The following is a 15,650-nucleotide window of genomic DNA, read 5'->3' on the forward strand; positions in this document are numbered from 1 at the left end:
CTGCTCTGGGTTCAGGGATGTGAAGGGTATATGAATGGGCAGGAGTGTGTGTGTGTGTGTGTGTGTGTGTATGTGTGTGTGTACATATACACACACATATATATTTGCTTTGAAGTGCACTGGGTCAGAGTCTGGTGAATGTGTTTCTTGGAACTGGGCAATAAGGAAAGATCCTAGGTCTATCACATCTGTGTGTGTACGAGCGCACTCACACACACACACACACACACACACACATCCACTCCTGCCCATTCTTGAGTCTCTCTCTCTCTCTCTCTCTCCTCCTTCACTCCCTATCCAACAGGCCTCTCTCTCATGATCCTTACTGGGTCCGCATCTTCTGTTGGGCCTCCCTGCCTGTCTGTCCTTCAGCACCCCGCCCCCTCCAGGCCTGCCTTTCAGCCCCCTCTGCTGTCCCCAGGGATTCTTGCATCTCACTGGAGCCGAGCTTCCTGGGTCCCCCTCTACCCTCACAGGAGCTGGCCTTGGCACTGACACCAGCCATCCTTCCTGCCTTCCTGGGCCTTCCACACCGGCTTCCATGGTGTCCCTCTCCACACTCAGGACCAAGGTGTGCTGGGCTCAGGTGTGTGTGTTCGTGTGTGTGTGTGTGTGTGTGTGTGTGTGTGTGTGTGTAAAGGAAGAGAGCCCAGAGCTGAAGTGAGGAGCTGGCCAGCACTTTGGGAGGACCTTGGGTGGATGGGACACCAACCCTATGACTCCTGTCCTGCCTCCGCCTCTCCTTGGAGGACCCCAGCCTCAGTCTAAACCACTTGTCTGTCTGAGAAATGCACTGTCAGTGGTTTCTGCCCGTCGAGCTGCCAGGCAGCCTGAGGATGATGTGACTGACAACTTCTGCAGTTGGCATAACCATCGCCTGTCACCAAGCAGGTCCCCATGGAGGGTAGCTGCTGTGATTTCTGTCATTGGACCTCATGCTTCCGGATTGGTGGGTTATATGGCTGCAGGTTCAGCCAAGAGTGTGGAAAATACCCGGGGGCAGCCGTGTGTGTACACTGACTGGGTGGGTAAGGGCTTTTAAACCACAATTCTTCGGAACAAGGCGGTGACCTGGGCACACCACTTGGTAGAGAAAGACCACAGGTGTGGAAAGACCCAGGGGTGTTTAATGTGTGCAAGAGGACATGCGTGGGTGCTGCGTAAAATTGTACATATGGAGCTGATGTTTTGGGGTGTCACTATCCGTGGGACATCCCGGACCCATAGACATGAGACGCCATACACAAATCCCCGACATACCGAATTTATGAAATTTATATTGTATATACATCTCAATAGATCTTAACAAGAACTCCAGGAGAGCCAGGTGGGGTGATGCATGTCTGTGATCCTAGCACTTGGGAGGCTGAGGCAAAAGGATCGTGAGCCAGCCTGGGCTACACAGGGAGACTCTGCCCATGAAAACAAACAGATAAGAAATCCAGAAGGGCTTCAGTCCAGAGGCCCTAACATAGAAAGATGGAGTTAGTCATTCTTAGGGCTGGGGACATCTCAGTTGGGCTCTGTAGGAGGATTAGGAGTTGGCTGGTAGACAGATGACATCAGGCCTTGCTGATCCTTGTGGCTTTTGGGGGGGAGAGGACCTGGTGGAATCACCAGAAGGATGAGGTGGGGGGAATTTCCTCTGTGGCTGTGGAGGAATGCCCCACCTCAGACTCCTAGGAGAGTCTATAAGAGGGCAGCTTTGCTTTGGGGGGAGGCGGAGGTTAGCAGACAGCCTGCACTCTGAAGTCAAATAGCCAGGGAGGACTTGGCCTCTTGGACCCTAATTTTCTTCATAAGTGGGGATGTCAGAGGACCCCCTTAGAGGGAATGGGGTTAGCCCAGTAGAAATCAACCTTGGGCTTTAAGTAGCATAAAAAATAGAGTACCTCCCATCATCCCATGATGCACTGAGCCTTCCCAGCAAGCCCTCTCTTATGATAACCTTGACTTATCACCACAGGGAAACTGAGTCACAGACAGGTGACCTGAGGCGTGGCAGCTGGAGGGGTGGAGCTGAGGGAGCTGGCCTTGTTCCCAAGGCTTCTGCGGGTGTCTGTAGCCACTGTGCTCTCTCCCCCTCCTGTTCTAACAGTTCTTTTCTGTTCCCCCTGCCTTCCCATTTCACCAGAAACTCCATAAAAATCCAAAAAATCCATGAAATCCAGGGTGGAGACAGGGGCATGTCCTGACTTCCACGGCAGCTCTCCCTGCTTGTATGTGGGACACCGTCCTGTGTCCCAGATATGCAGTAGCAATTTCTGGAAACATCAATGCACGGCACTTCAGGGCTTCAGGGCAGACAAAACTGGAGTTCAGCCACAGTGACTCCACTGCAGCCTCCCACTCCACTGTGTCATCTGAGGCAAATGCCTCTTCTCGGAGCCTCCATTTCCCACCTTTAAGACAGCGTAGAATTTGCCCACTTCCCTGTCAGGGCTGGAAGGGGCAGTCAGCCAGTGAAGTTGAAACTCTGGTCCTTGGATACCTGAGAATGAGCCTGTGGCCCATCTGGGTCCCCTGTCCCAAGTCCCTGACCTGTGTGTCCTGGGTCAGACTGGAGATGCCAAGAGTGGCCTGGCTGGCTTTCCGTGGCTGCCCGTGCAAGGTGTCAGGCAGCGGGTGATGGATCAGCGTGGACACACTCCACAATAGCTCACAGACACTCTATTAGCCGGCGATTGTCTGCCCGGCGGCCCCACTCAGGCAGCACTGCCACACATAATGGCCATGAACAAAGATGGCAGATGCTTTGTGGAGGGACAGATTTGTGGCAAGTTGAGATAAAAATAACAAGGAAGGAGAAAGAAGAGAGGAGATGTGGGTGGGGGGAGAGGAGGTGGGGTGGGGGTGGGGGACATGAAAGGAAGCAGGGGATGGGAAGGGACCGAGTGTGGGGGCGCGAGGCAGAGGCAGGACAGAGACAGTGGCTTTGGAGAATCCCAGGCGGCGCTTTGTCCTCCGATCTCTGTGTCAGGAGAAGCGGCACCAATGGCTTAGGCTGAGCTGATATTTGATGTCCTTGATGTGATGAGCGGCCTTGAGTCTGCTCCTTGCCGGGCTCTCGAGGGGGTGGGGTGGGGTCTGGGCCGTGAGCTCAGGCTAGAGACCAGCTCACAGAAGGGGGGATGGTTCAGGAAGGGGCAAGCACCCCCTTCTGTCTGTGGCGGCTCCTGTGATGGAGCTCAGCCACCTCCACTGACACTTAACCTTTTCTCTGCAAGGAAAGTGAGGGAGGTGTCCTTCTCGGCCCCAGGACTGCCCGGGGGTTCAATTCTATCATTTTAGGCTTGGTGGTGGCATCTGCAAGATCTCAGAAGGCTGAGGCAGGAAGGTCTGGGGATGTGAGGCCAGCCTGGGAGAGAGAGAGAGAGACAGAGAGAGACAGAGACAGAGAGATGGAGAGACAGAGAAAGAGAGACAGAGAGAAATGGAGAGAAGGAAGGGAAAAGGAGAGGGAGGGAGATGAAGGGAAGGAGGGACGGCGGGAGGACAACCCGGGACTGTAGTTCAAGCCTATAATCTCAGCTACTCAGATGCCTAAAATAGGAAGGCAAAGCAGGTTCAAGGCCAGCCTTGGAAACTTAGTGAGACCCTCTCTTAAAATAAGGTTGGCCATGGGAACATACCTTTAATCCCAGCACTCAGGAAGCAGAGGCAAGCTGTTCTCCGTGTTTGAGGCCAGCCTGGTCTACATAGGCAGGTCCAGGACAGTCAGTCCTGGCTAGGATCTTGCTTAGCATGTGAGGGGACTCTGGGCTTCCTCCCCAGCACCACATAGTAAGGAGGTAGCATGCGTACCCATTCTACAGAGGACACTGAGGATCGGAGAGGCTGCATGGCAGGGACAGAACTTGAACCCAGCTCCAGGGTTTTCTACTGACTGTGTTTTCTTCACCCACAAAACTTCCAGCATAGGGCTGGCTGTCAGTAACTCTGATGGTATGTGTCGGGGGGGGGGGGTGTGCTTAAAAGAGACACGGGAGCCCTGTACAGAGGTGACACATGTCATCACAGAGGGGTCACCTTATGTTCCTTAATGTTCCCTGTGTCCAGTCCAGATGCATTTTATGCACCAGGAGTGAGACAGAATACCTTCCCTCTGATGACTTAGGGACACGTGGTAGTTTCTCATGACAACTGCAGCTTAGGAGCCAGGCCTTGTGGATACAAATGTCATCAATAGGAGGGACCTGTGGCAGATTTCTCCACCTGCCTGCCTCAGTTTCCCCAGTGGCCAATGCAGGGCCAGCCAGTTGTGCCTCAAGCGGAATTCTAACACCAGCTGGAGCACATGGCTGGCTCCCAGGAAACCCTCTGTGAGACATCCTGTCACTGAGCCTTCGTGCTTGCTGTGGCTTTCGATGGAGATAGAAAACTAATAGCTGCACACGGAGGTTAACATGAGTTGGCACCCGTGGCCTTAAAAAGACACGGATGAACCTGGCTGTGGTGGCACACACACGCTCAGAGGGCAGAGGCAGTTGGATCTCTGTGTTCAAGGCGAGCCTGGTCTATGGAGAGAGTTCACACAGATGGAATTACGTTTGTGTGTGTGTGTGTGTGTGTGTGTGTGCACCTGCAGGAGTGCATATAGGGACAATTAGACACCATCAACCTTTGATATTTTTTGAGACAGTGTCTCCTGGATCATCTGGTCAATTGAGCCGTCGGGCAGCCAGTCACGTGCCTCTGGGTCTGCCTCTCCAGAGCTGGGATTATATGTTCAGGACGCCATTCCTGGCTCTTTTATTTTTTTATCTTTTTAAAATGTGTTCTGGAAATTAAGCCCAGGTCCGAGCACTTTACTGACCGGGCCATCTCTAAACCTCCAAATTAACAGCATTCTTTACCTCTGAATAACCATTTTTTCTCATTTGCCTCTGTCATGGAGCTAGAAAAACCACAATCTAGTTTAGTCTTTTGCCCTTTTAAGTCTTTGAGATCCGCTAGTCATTTAGTGTTTGAAGCCCATCGACACAGAGCAAGTGCCCCTGGCCATAAACAAAGGACTTGGTGTTTGGGGGGGTTGGGCTAGAGAGATGGCTCAGTGGTTAAAAGAACTTACTGCTTTTGTTGGGACCTTGGGTTCAGTTTCCTGCTCCCTCACTGGTGGGTCACAACCTCCTTGTAACTCCAGCGCCAGAGAATCCAGTGCCCTCTACTGGATTCTGCAGGCACCTGCACCCATGTGCCCTGCCCCCCCCCCCCCCCATATTCCCAATAAAGAAGATAAATTCTTTAGATATACGTAGAATTTTTGTTGGGGCTGGGAGAAGGCTCGTCAACAGCCTGCTGAATAAGATAAGAACCCAAACTTTACCCCGAGCCCATGTGGGTGTTGTGGGATATGCCTTCAATGTCAACGCTGGCGAAACATCAACTTGTGGTTCTCAGGAGTTCAATGGCCAGCCGGCCTTAAGAAATCAGCAGGGCGGGCCGTGGTGGCTCACAACTTTAATCCCAGCACTTGGGAGGCAGAGACAGGTGGATTTCTGAGTTCGAGGCCAGCCTGGTCTACAGAGTGAGTTCCAGGACAGCCAGGGCTATACAGAGAAACCCTGTCTCAAAACAAAAACAAAAACAAAAACAGAAAAAAAGGGTGGGTGGGTGGGTGGTGGGAATCAGCAGCACCAGCTTCAGCAAGAGACCTTGTCTCGAAAAGGAAAGGGGACGATGACTGAAGAACAACCTTCACGGTTGACCTCTGACATCTACGCACATGCACATACTCGGGCGAATGTACCCGAACACCCAAGTGCACATAGGCACTAGCACACACAAGCATTTTGTTACGTTACTATCTATTCGTCTAGGAGCCCAGGTTGGCCTCAAACTCCAGCAATCTTCCTGTTTCTTGCAGTTGCTAGGATAAAGCGCATCTCACTTTAAAAAGAAAAATTGTTTCAGCTGCAGAGGGTTAGGCGCCTGTTATGGAAGCCAGTCTGTTTACATTTTAAACTGTTGATCCAGAACCTTCTTTGAAGGGACCCTAAATTGTGTGGGCGATTTCCTCGATCCAGAGGACCCCGTCAATGGGGATCCCATCCAAGAGAAACTGGGGCATCCTTATCACCCCTCACCCTCGCCCACGCCCTCCGCCTCTCTGCAAAGGGAGAGCGAGATAACTCAGAACGCTGTGAAATTTGCCACTGTGAGAACAGTTAATTTTTCACACCCAGACGAACTGGCTGGGTTTGTTAAAGCCCAAGATAATCAAATAATCATTGTAACTCATGTCCGCCTCCTGTCTTTCGCTCTTTGTACCATTAATGTCCCAGCGGGGGGCGGCTCTGGGTTAGTTCAGACGTAGCCTATTTAGATAACCTTCCGGTTGGTCTTCTGAGAACAAAACCCCCCTCCCGGAGCATCTTACAACAAATGAACCAACCCGCTCTAATCTGCTTATCGCTGTCACCTCTGCACCAGGCCCTCGCATCTCCTGGGCCTGCGGGACGGAGCCAGAGATTTATATGGATATATTTCCGTTTAGAACAGTGTATACATATATCTGCATGAACCTGCCCAAAGGACACACCAAACCAGAGTCGCAGGCTGTTCTCCCCCTCCCCTGGAAAGAGTCCTCTGAGGAGACAGGACTTGGGTTTGGGGTCTGGCATGGGCGCACTGCAGGGGTCGACTCCTGGGGGCCGCAGGAATTGAGGTCCCCACACTTGGGGGTTCCTGTCTCTCCTCTCTGCTCCCATATTCACAGCCTTGCGTGCCTGGCTTGCTTTTTTTTATTTTTAAACGCTGTCGGTTTTGGTTATTTTCTCTCTCTCTTCCGCTTCTCTCCCCGCCCCAGCTTGCCCCCTCCCCCCAACCCCCCACCCCGTCTCCCCCAACCCCCCCACCCCGTCTCCTTTTTTTTCTGCCTCTCCGATGACCTCTCCCAGTGTCTTTCCTCTTCTGACTCGTGACTCTTTGGTATTTTCCCCTCCTTTCTCCTCTCTTCTCCTCCTTTCCTTTCCCATTCATTCTCTCCCCCCCCCCCCCGTCCCCGTCCCAGACTCCCCGCTCCTTAATTCTCCTTCTCTTACAGTTCCCTTTCCCCTCACCAGCCCCCACCCCTCTTGCATTCTCTAGATCCGAAGTCCACCCCCACCCCCATTTTCCCTTCCCACACCACCTGGCCCCTCTCCCACCTTCCTGCCTGCTCACCCTTCTTCACCTCCCTCCCTCCCCATCACCCTGCCACCCTCCCTCCTCCTCTAGCTTTAATTTCTGATGAATGTGTTCTGGGGGGTTGGGGGGGGGGAGAATCTTCGCGATAAATCACTTCTCCGTGGGAATAGCTAATCTGCAGGCACCGGCCACTGTCCCCAGTTCTTAGCAGCACATGTTAAACAGCGATATGGTGGTGACACGGAACCCGCCCATCGGAGAGGCGGAGAGAGGATTTTGAACTTCAATGCTCAGGAAGAAAAAATAGTGAGGGTAAAGATAAGACTCCACAAAGCCTTGGCCCTGAACCGGGAGCTGCATCAGGACAGCAGGCATGCAGAGGGCGACCAGGCTCCACCTCCATGCCTGAGCTCTGCGGGGGGTGGGGGGTGGGGGTGGGGGGGTGGGGGGTGGGGGTGGGGAGACGGGGGGTGGTGGTGAACTCCTTTCCTGCTATTTGCACCCTGTCTGGCCCATGGGGTGCAGGGCTCCAGATGGACCTGTGGGTGGGATGTATCTCAGCTACCTTCATTCAGCTGAACTCATTGGGCCAAAGCCTTATGGACATGCCTCGGTTTCCCTGTCTGAATCCCTGGAACATCTGACATCTGGGGGGAAAGCAGAGTGATTGGTTGTGGCTTATGAACTTGAACTTAAGTGGGATGTCCGATTCCTTGGAGAGTAGTCTCTGGGGTGAATGTAGGTTCTGAAGTCCCCACCCCAGTAACACACTGCCACAGGGAAGCCACTCTCTCCACTTGGGCGCCCGCCTTCCACGGGAAAGTCTGATCGCACTTGGCTTATGTGTCTATTTGGTCCCAGTCTATTTCTTTGCCTTTGTGCCTGGATGCCAAGGGACCAGCCCAGGTACTTGCTGCTGCGGAGCGGTGTTAAACAGAGGATCGCCTGGCCCAGAAAGTCCAGCCAGGAGCCTCAGGGCTCTGCAAAGTCCAAGCTGCAGGGGCCCTGGATCGGGAGCTCGGGATACTCCTGGGAACAAACATCCACAGCTGGGAGCTGCCTGCCCTGGTCTGGCATGTCTGTGAGGTGGAGAGGCTCATCAATCCAAGGCAACCAAGCTGGGATACCTTGATGGGACTCCCCTCTTGGATCTTACTGTTCTGACTTGGAATCCTAGCTCTGCCACTTGCTTGGGAAAAGACTTGTGCCTCAGTCTTTCTGGCTGTGAAATGGGGGAGTGGTTTTGAGATTATGCCAAAGGCCCCCCAGACTGTTCTAAGACACAGTACCTACCACTTCCGGCCTATCTTCTGCCTGCTGCTCTCCTGAGGGCTGATGCAGGGGTAGTGGCTGAGGTGGGTTCTCAGGACAGCAACTGACCCTGTGTCTAACCCCTGCATCTGACTCCCACTTCTCTGATCATGGGTCCACAGATCCTTGGTTTTTCTCACCTGAAGATACCTTTGATTAGGTCAGAGCTGCACTTCCAGGATGAGACAGTGCTGTCACACAGATGTGAGAGAGGTTCTGGGGCTGTTGGTGCTGATGCTGGGAGGAATGGCATGGGCTCTGGGTTCAGATCTCGGCACCATCTCTTACTAGCTGTGTGTCCTCAGGAAAATAACTTCAACTCTCTGTGCTTCTGCATAGCATCTACAGAATGTGTCTGTCACTCTGGAGTGCTCTGGGGTACTCTGGAGTTCCTCAGCTAAGGTTGCTTGCTGGTCCAGGGACAGATAAACACCAACCAAGTCACTGGCTTCTCAGACAGCCTCAGTGACCACATAGCGCTTTGTCCTCACTGAATTAAAGCTCAAAGGGTGGGCAGGTCTTAGACATGCTGAGCGCGCCCTACCTGTAACACCTGCTCCTCTCTGCTGGGGTCTGCCAATCATCACAAGTATGAGCTTAACCCCAGAACTGTCCCTGAGTTTGTGTCCCAGGACACAATAACCAATGGCTGCTGAGGGGGGGGGGCAGTGAATTGTAGACAAATGGACCAACATCCTGTCCCCACAATTGTATCCCAGTGGTACATAAAGGCTTAAAAGGTGACAATAGGGGATGGAGATGGATTTTAGGTAAGATCTTAAAACAAAGCAAAGCAAACAGACAAACAAACAAATAAAACCGAGTTTTGAAGCAGGTAAAGGAATCCATCAGGCAAACTCTGGGAGAAGAACAAGGCAGGAAGAGGCTGTAGCATGTGCCAAGGTCCTGAGGCACGAGAGACTTATTGAGATAGATCCAGGAGGGTGGCAGAGGCTGGGACACAGCTGGCAGGTGGAGTGGGATGTGGGGATTTAAATGAAGCCCCTCATGCTCATGTGCAATTACGTTACTGAGTTACTGACAGAGCCATCTCCGCAGCCCCGAGTTAAGCTTTTAACCAGCATTAACCAGGACCCAGAGGAGGGATCAAAGTTGGTGTGATTCATAGCTCTGGGTCATTCTGGGCCCTGTTTGGAAAACAGCCCTGCAGAGGGCATCGAGGGAGGAAGGGAGGGAGGCAGGCGTGACTGACAGGCTCCCTCCACACTCCGTTGTTACAGCGCAGCGGCAGCACCTGTCTGTGTGTTGCTCTGCTGCCCAGTCCCCAGTCCCGGGGCTGCCATGCCAGGGGTGGAGGAACTGCAAACGGGTGGGCAGGCACAGTGGGCAAAGTCTGCAGTGATGTGCAATTAAGGCCCGAGCTTCAGAAACACGCTAATAAGAGAATGTGGGCCGAGAGACAGCAGCCTGGCAATTTAAATGATAGCCAGCCCAAGTATGGAGCGTCTAAATGTTCTCTTCCTGAGATTTATGTCTGCATAGACCTGCCTCGTTCATTTCTCCCGTTAAGCAGCTACTCACTGGCCACACCTCCCAGCCGCTCTCTGCTAGAAGAGACTGGGTCGTCTCTGAGGAGGGCTAGCCAGAGGGGACACAGGATCTCAGTCATCGCCGGGCTGTGCTGAAGGCCTACTGTGTACCTCTCATCCCAGATTGGGTAGGAACCCCTATGGCTGCATGTGGTGCCCTCCCCCAGAGCCCAACATTAGGAGGGCCAGGCGAGAGAGCGCAAGGTGAGTTTGGGCTGCATAGTGAGACCCTGACTTATAAAACTAAATTGCAGGAATGAATGAAAAGATGAACTACAGGGGCTGGAGAGATGGCTCAGTTGTAAGAACACTGGCTACTCTTCCAAAGGTTGCAGGTTCAATTCCCAGCACCCATGAAGCAGCTCACAACCTTCCCTAACTCCAGTGTCAGGGGATCTGACGCCCTCTTCTGGCTTCCACAGACACCGCACACATGTGGTGCGTAAGCATACATTCAGGAAAAATGCATATAAGACACATAAATTAAAATAAGTAGATGGAAAAAATGTTTTGAAAGAAAACTAACAAGAAACGCTTGTGAGTGTGTGGAGGAAGGAGGGCTCTTAGACAATGCTGGTGACTGTGACTCCAGCCTCCATGCGAATCAACACGGGGATTCCTCTGGAAACTGAAAATAGACCCATCATGTGTCCCAGCCATACCACATCCGGGTATTTACATAAGGCTTCCACACTGACCAGACCAGCCAGTCACAGACATCCTTGCTTATCAATGGTGACTAAGACACAGTCACAAGAACGATGTTACAATGTTACAGAGCCAACTTAGCTGCCTGTCAGCAGAGGAGCAGGTAAGAAAATATGGTTTAACTTATACAAAAGACTTCTGCTTTTATAAGAAACAAAGCAGGGTCATTTGCAGAGAGATGGAGGCACCTGGAGATGACTGGACTAAGAAAATTAACTCATGTTTGTATAGGTGGCCAGAAAGCACAAACAAAGCCATCCGGAGACGACAGGAGGCTCTCTGGAGGTGGGGCTGGGGTAGAGGAGACATCAGAAGATGTACCCAGCATGCAATATGTATTTGTTCAAGGATGTCCTTAGAAAGCCTGGCACCACAATGAATATATGCCGTTCTTATGAAAACCATTTTCTGACCAAAAAATTCTTATAATTTTGAATTAAACAATACAAATTTTAAAAGGGGGGAAGAAATGCTTGCATGGGCCCAAAGGAGGACCCTCCTGGTGCATATGAAGAAACTGAGACACAGAGAAAATGAGAACTTGTTCAAGGTCACCAGGCCTGGGAACCCCATGGTAGGATAGAAGCTATGTCCTCCATTGTGAAGCCAGAGTTTTGCTGGTGGCTTAAGAACTCCTTAAGGTGACTCCTTTTATCCCTCCCTCCTCACTCATTCCCTTCCTCCCTTTCTTCTTCTTTCTCTTCCTTTCTTTCTGAGACAGGGTTTATGTTTCCAAAGTTGGGTTTGAACTTGTTATGTGGCCCAGGGTGACCTTGAACTTCTAATCTTCCTGCCATTTCCTCCCTGGGATTTCAGGTGTCACCAGCACACAGCAGGCTGGCACTCTACCACTGGAGTCCAGCCTTAGCCCCTGGGGTCTGTTCCTCATTCACCCCCATCTCCCACCTAGCTGTCACCACCCTCAGAATTTGTCCTGGAGTCCTGTGTGTACACCCACCACTCCATTCAGACTCCAACCTGACCAGACTCAATGAGCCAAGAGGACCAGAGCTTGTAACTTCAGAGTTTTGAGTGCGTGATTATTTATTATCTGCTCAAAATCTTCTGTGAGCTAACTTCTTTGTATTTCCCACCCAAAAGCACTGTTTTGAAGTCTGGGGTGTAGCTGATGGGTAGAGAGTTTGCCTAACATGTAGGGGGTGGGAGGAGGGGACTAAACACACAATGTTAAGAGTCTTGGAACCAACACTATACAGAGCATCCCCTTTCCAAAAAGAGAAAGTAACAGAGTAACTAAACACAAGGAGAGAAAGTGATGATGTTACATTTACAAATGACGCAGTTGGCAGTGCTCCCCATGGAGCCTAGTGCTCCCCATGGAGCCCCTCCAGCTCTCTATTTTAAAAACTACTAAACAAACACAGGAGGACCCACTTTAATAACTCCACACAGGGTCTCACCCAGTGGAAACAGTTGCCAGATGATTTCTGCAAGACTAGCAATAGCTGCTTTATTCTGAGAAGGAAGCCACCCAAAATGGTAACATGGGTAATGGACAACAAGGAAGTAATGGATAACAAGGAAGTAATGGATAACAAGGAAGTAATGGATAACAAGGAAGTAATGGACAACAAGGAAGTAATGGACAACAAGGAAGTAATGGATAACAAGGAAGTAATGGATAACAAGGAAGTAATGGACAACAAGGAAGTAATGGACAACAAGGAAGTAATGGATAACAAGGAAGTAATGGACAACAAGGAAGTAATGGACAACAAGGAAGTAATGGATAACAAGGAAGTAATGGATAACAAGGAAGTAATGGACAACAAGGAAGTAATGGACAACAAGGAAGTAATGGATAACAAGGAAGTAATGGATAACAAGGAAGTAATGGATAACAAGGAAGTAATGGACAACAAGGAAGTAATGGATAACAAGTAAGTAATGGATAACAAGGAAGTAATGGACAACAAGGAAGTAATGGACAAGGAAGTAATGGATAACAAGGACGTAATGGATAATGAGGACTATTGTGCTGGACTGAAAACCCTTGAAGCCATACAGCATACAGGATGAGTTCCAGTGGCCTAATAGCAAATGCAAGAAGTCAAATAAAAAGTTACATATATATCTTGCCGCTGAGGAATGCGTAAATGAAAATGTGGTATGTCCATTCGGGGGAATAGTATATAGCCACAGGAGAAAGAAAGGAATGGCCCTGCTTCGTGATAAGCCATGTAGGAACAGGAGTGAGAGAACCAGTCACAAAGGATCAATCGTGTGGTTCCCCTGTCAGGAAACACCCAGATGAGATAAACCCATAAAGCAGATTTTGGGTAGCCAGTGACTTGGTTGATGGGGCCAGGAGACCAGAATGGTGGCAGAGAAACACAAGCATCCTTCTGAGGTGACAAAATGGCGTACATGCAACTTATTGGAGCGGCAGCTTCATGGCCTTGTGACTACACTAAATTCAGACTGAAGCTCATGAAGTTCATGCCCACCCTCAGGGTCACAAGGGTCACAGGAGTCGGAGAGTAAGCACCTGGTGAGAAAGAGCCGGAAGCTGACTGTGTTCTGTTCTGTTCTGGGTGGGGAGTGTTTGACAGTGCCTACTGTGTGTGTAAAAACTCCTGTGCCTCAGCAAGTGTGTTACACATCCGTGTGAAGAGAAAGGAAGAAGAGGGGGAGGAGGAAGGGGAGGAGGGGAGCAAATGAAGGAGGAGAAAGAGGAAGATTTAAAAGAGAAGAAAGAGAAAAGGGAAGAGGGAGAGGTGAGAGGGAGGGGAGAAAGAGAAAGAGGGAGGGGAGAAGGGAGAGGAGGGGGAAGGAGGAGGAAGGAGAGGAGGGGAGAAGAGGAAGAGGAGGAAGAGGAGGAAGAGGAAGAAGAGCTTTCTAAGCACTGTGCCTTGGGCTCAGGGCTCAGCAGTTTTTACCTTGTTCACTTAGTGGGGGACATGGGCATTCTGGGTTACAGCTATAATATCATTTTTCTGAGGATATGGAAGCTGGGGGGTTGGGAACCCCCAGGTTTTCCTGGATCTCCAGAGCTGGATCTGGGCAGCTTGGAGCCCTGGATGCTTCTGATGCTTCTCCTCCTCCTAATTCCTGGGGGCATCTGGATCTCTGGATTTTCCTTGGTGAAGGAAACTCATTTCTACCTAGATGACTGGTCCCATTGCTGGACCATGAGTGTCCCCTTAGCCACTGTGAGACTTGGCCTTGATAGTGTCTAGGGCTTCTCTTCTTTATTTTAGTTTCAGACAAGGTCTCACTATGTAGCCCAAGCCGGCCTTGAACTCATAATCTTCTTGCCCCAGCCTCCTGAGTGCTGGGTTACAAGTATGTGCTGATATATCTGGCACTAATGGCCATGTGAGATGTCCCCCACCAACTGGTCTATGTGGTTACCAACTCCAGCCACACCCTACATCCCTTTGCCTTGACCCTTGAGGCCCTTTGCTGGAGCAAGGTGTCCCTGAAGAACTATTCAGAGTCTTCCTTTCAGGGACAGTTGGGGTGCACTGGGGGTTGGGTGGGGGGAGACAGCAGAGCCTTGACCACTGTACTTGAACCCCTGACACACCAGACATCCATGTGGTTCTGGAGATGCCCCTCCCCTTCAAGCTCATTTGTCCTCGTGGGGAGCCTGAGGAGAGAGCTGGTGGCCCGTTTACTCACTGGTAGATCATAAGGTCAGTCAACTGTGGTGCAAAGTGACATTGCTTCAGTCATAGTGGGAGCAGATGAGGTGGGGAGACTCTGAGACCTTGCCTTTGAATTCCTGTCTCCATCTCTAGCCCAGGATCTGTGTGGAACTGTGACCAGAGACCAGAGAGCATTTTCTGAGGTAGGGCAGGAGTCAGGGTCACTGGGTAGAGGCGGCTGTGCCTTCATAAGTGAGGAGTATGATAGCTATGCAGTTAGAGGCCTCCACTGGCATTACCTGTCATTGAGGTATACCAAAGGTGCTCAATGATGTGCAAGACTCAAACACATGGCGGCTATAGGCTTTGTGCTCCTCCTGCCTTTCGGGATGCTCCCCCAGTGCTCAGTCAGCCACACACTCTGTTCCTTAACTCTCTCCTGAAGAGGGTGGCCCCCTGACCCACTCTTCCCTCCCAGAGCAGCTCCCTCACCCCCACTCCAGCTCATGCCCAGCCTCATGCCTGCGCACAGGGTCTGTTCCACCCCTCCGGACACAGGCAGCTCCTTCCACCCGTGCTGCCTCTGGTAGGTTTGGGGAACAGCTGCCAGCAGCAGAGTCTAATGACTGCCTGGAGAGTCGTTAGCAGATAATTAATATTTGCTGCACAGAGCCGGCTGCTAAGCTGTTCCAGTGCGCGCTCTCACTGGCCGGCTAGCTCGCAAGGAGTGGGGTCTGCAGTCCTGCTTCACCAGAGACCTCAGACCCTGAGGGCATCACAGCCTCAGGGCAGGAGGAGAGATGGAGATGCAGGAGAATCAGGGGGGATCTTGGGGGGTGGGTGTCTGTCTTCAGGAAAGGGCTCAGCCTCCATTCAGCTCCATCCAGCTCTGAAGGCCACCAGGTTGGAAACATCATCAGGCACGGTCAAGGAGGGCACCGGGGCCAGGGCTCAAGGTGGCCACAGCCCATCCTTGCACCTGAGGCCAGCTGGCCTTTGGCGGTTGCCATGGTGATGGTTGGCCCCAGCAGTTGGGCAAGGACATTGTGACAACACCGGCATCAGGAACAGAAGTCGCTGTGTGTGTGTGTGTGTGTGTGTGTGTGTGGGTGGGTGGAGAGAGAGAGAGAGAGATCCCACAATGCATTTTCTTCACACCACCCTTAGCTAGCATCTGACCAACCTCCCATGCAGAAGGCAGCGGGCCAACAAACTGGCCAAAGTGTCAATTTGCATGTCTCTAAAATGGACTAACTACACTCAGAGGGGGCATCTGTTCATTGCCCCCTTTGAGAACAGAGTCCTGTAGCTTCCAGACACTGGGTTCTAGAGACTTAACCAG

Source organism: Apodemus sylvaticus, chromosome 22 (assembly GCF_947179515.1).
Source record: "Apodemus sylvaticus chromosome 22, mApoSyl1.1, whole genome shotgun sequence".
Classification (NCBI taxonomy): domain Eukaryota; kingdom Metazoa; phylum Chordata; class Mammalia; order Rodentia; family Muridae; genus Apodemus; species Apodemus sylvaticus.